Raw genomic sequence first — 3,579 nt, forward strand, 5'->3', positions numbered from 1 at the left:
GCCCGAAGTACTTTTTTGGCGAGAGCTCGTGCTCCGAGATGATTGCCATAAATGCCGCCGTGTATTTCTTCTAGCACTTTCCTTGTGTTGGAGGTCGGCACGTATTTTAGTAAAGGTGTTGAGATTCCTCTTTTGTACAGGATGTTGTTTATGATGGTGTAGTACTGTGCCTCCCTTTTTAACCTCTTTGCCTCATTTTCTTCTGTGGGGAGCGTTTCTGTTTTGAGGTAGTTGATTATGGGGGTCATCCATCCTTGGTCCTGACTTGTTATAGTCAGGACTTTTTCTTCTTACGAGATTGATGGGTTTTGCAACAATTCTTGGATGAGGCTCCTATTGTTGCCCCTGGTTTGGTGTTGGCTAGTTTTGAGAGTGCGTCATCTCAGGCATTTTTCTCACGGGGTATGTGGCAGATCTTGTATTCCCCGATTTGTCCGAGCTGTTCCTTGGTCTTATCCAAATACTTTTTCATGGTGGGATCTTTGGCTTGGTAGCTCCCTGTTATTTGTGATGTGACCGCTTGCGAATCGCTGTAAATGTTAAGTTTTCGAGCTCCCACCTCTTCAGCCAGTTTCAAACCAGCTAGCAATGCTTCGTATTCTGCCTGGTTATTTGAAGCCGGGAATCTGAACTTGAGGGAGAGCTCAACTTGGGTTCCCTGGTTGCTTTCTATTATCACTCATGTGCTGCTTCCCGTTTTATTTGAAGAACCGTCCACATAGAGATTCCACTCTATGGGGGTTTTCAGGGCATCTGTGAATTCTGTGATAAAGTCGGCCAGGTATTGTGATTTGATGGCCGTCCGAGCTTCATATTGGAGGTCAAACTCTGACAGCTCGAATGCCCATTGTATAATTCTGCCTGCTAAATCTGTTTTCTGCAATACTCCTTTTAAGGGCTGGTTAGTTCGAACTTTAATGGTGTGGGCCTGGAAGTAAGGGCGGAGTCGTTGAGATGTTAGAACGAGAGTATAGGCAAATTTTTATATTTTCTGATAGTTCAGCTCGGATCCCTGTAGTGCTTTGCTAATGAAGTAGACGGGTTATTGTCCGTTTTCGTCTTCTCTGACCAGTGCTGACGCTACTGCTCTGCTTCCTACTGTGAGATATAATATGAGTAGTTCTCCTTCTCATGGTCAGGATAGGATAGGTGGCTGTCCTAAGAACTTCTTAAAGTCTTGGAAGGCTTGTTCGCATTCTGTCGTCCATTCGAACTGTTTTCCCTTTCTTAAAGTAGCATAGAAGGGGAGGGATCTTATCGCGGCTCCTGCTAAGAATTGGGATAGGGCAGCCAATCTTCCGTTGAGTTGCTGTACTTCTTTGACGCAGGTTGGGCTCTTCATGTTGAGTATGGCCTGGCATTTATCTGGATTTGCTTCAATTCCTCTTTGTGTGAGCATAAAACCTAAGAATTTGCCTGTTTCTACCGCAAAGGTGCATTTTGCTGGATTGAGTCGTATATCATGCTTCCTAATGGTGTCGAACACTTGGGCTAGGTCGGACAATAATGTCTCTTCACTTTGTGTTTTAATTAGCATGTCAACCACGTAGACTTCCATGATCTTTCTGATGTGATTTGAGAAGACTTTATTCATTAGCCTTTGGTAAGTAGCTCCTGCGTTCTTGAGACCGAAAGGCATTACAATGTAGCAGTAGTTTGCTTTTGGTGTTAGGAACGAGGTCTTTTCTTGATCTGGTGGATACATGGGGATTTGATTGTATCCCGAGTATGCGTCCATAAATGAGAGATATTTGTATCCGGAGGAAGCATCTACCAGAGCGTCCATACTTGGGAGTGGATATGGATCCTTTGGACAATCTTTGTTGAGATCGGTGTAATCGGTGCACATTCGCCACTTCCTATTTGATTTTTTCACCAAGACAACATTGGCTAGCCATAGTGGGTATTTGACTTCTCTTATGAATCCTGCTTCCAGGAGTGCTTGTCCTTGCTCTTCCACAGCTTGGGATCATTCTGGCCCAAGTTTTCTTCGTCTCTGCTGCACCGGTCGAGATCCTGGGTAGACCGCCAACTTGTGACACATTAGCTTAGGGTCGATACCTGGCATGTCTGCAGCTTTCCATGCGAAGAGGTCGATATTATCTCGCAAGAATTATATTAGTAATTCTTTTAAATCTCCTTTTAGGATTGTGCCGATATTAGTTGTTTTTTCCGAGGTGTCTCCGATCTGAATCTTTTCTATCTCGCCCTCTGGCTGGGGACGAAGTTCTTCTCGTCGTTGAACTCCGCCTAGCTCGATTGTGTGAAATTCTTCTCCTTTGCCTCTGAGATTTAGGCTTTCGTTATAACAGCGACGTGCCATCTTCTGGTTTGCTTTTATCATGGCTATCCCTTTTGGAGTTGGGAATTTTATACATAGGTGTGGGGTCGAGACTATTGCGCCGAGTTGGTTGAGTGTTGTCTGACCTATGAGAGCATTGTAAGCTGAACTTACATCGACTATGATGTAGTCTATTTTGAGAGTCCTGGATTGGTTTCCTTTTCCGAAGGTTGTATGTAGCGGTATGTATCCTAGTGGTCGCACCGGGGTATCTCCTAGCCCGAACAGACTGTTTGGATATGCCTTAAGTTCTTTTTCTTCTAAGCCGAGTTTATCAAAGGATGTCTTGAATAAGATGTCGGCAGAACTCCCTTGGTCTATCAAGGTGCGGTGTAGGTTGGCGTTTGCTAATATGATGGTGATAACCATGGGATTATCATGTCTTGTGATGATTCTGGATGCGTCCTCCTTAGTGAATGTTATTGCTGGGATGTTGAGGGCTTCCTCCTCTCCCTCGACATGATATGCTTCTTTGAGATATCTTTTGCGAGAGGTTTTGGAGATCCCACCTGCTGTAAATCTGCCATGTATCATGTGGACATGTCTTTCCGGTGTCCAACGTGATCGTTCAGTTCGGTCGGTATCTTCATCCCTTCGTCTCTTTCTTTGATCATCTTCTCGGGTGGCCAGGAATCGATCTAATTTTCCTTCTCTCACCAATTTTTCTATGATGTTTTTTAGGTTGAAGCATTCGTTTGTGGAGTTTCCTCGGACTCGATGGTATTCCACAATATTCCTTTCGGTTTCCTCCTCCCCTTTTGCCTTTGAGTGGCCGTGCTAGGTGGGATTTTTTCTGTATGGCAGACTTCTTTGTATATCTCGACCAAGGATGCCCTGAGAGGGGTGTAGTTATGGTATTTTTTGATTTTCTCCCCTTGTCGATCTTCTTTTCTTTTGGATTCATTGTCTTTGTCTCGGTAGGAGGCCCCCGAATTTGAGGTTTCTCCTAACCGAGCGTTTTCCTCCATGTTGATTTACTTTTCTGCCCGCTCCTTCACTTCGTCTAAGGAGGTCGGGTACTTTTTTGATATAGATTGGCTGAAAGGTCCCTCTTGTAGACCATTGATGAGTCCCATGATGGCGGCCTCCATTGGTAAACTTTGTATGTCCATGCATGTTTTGTTGAATCTTTCCATGTAGTTGCGGAGGCTCTCCCGATCTCCTTGTTTGATCCCTAGTAAACTGGGGGCGTGCTTGGCTTTATCTTTCTGAATGGAGAATCTGGCTAGGAATTTTTT

Source organism: Arachis duranensis, chromosome 9, assembly GCF_000817695.3.
Source record: "Arachis duranensis cultivar V14167 chromosome 9, aradu.V14167.gnm2.J7QH, whole genome shotgun sequence".
Classification (NCBI taxonomy): Eukaryota; Viridiplantae; Streptophyta; class Magnoliopsida; order Fabales; family Fabaceae; genus Arachis; species Arachis duranensis.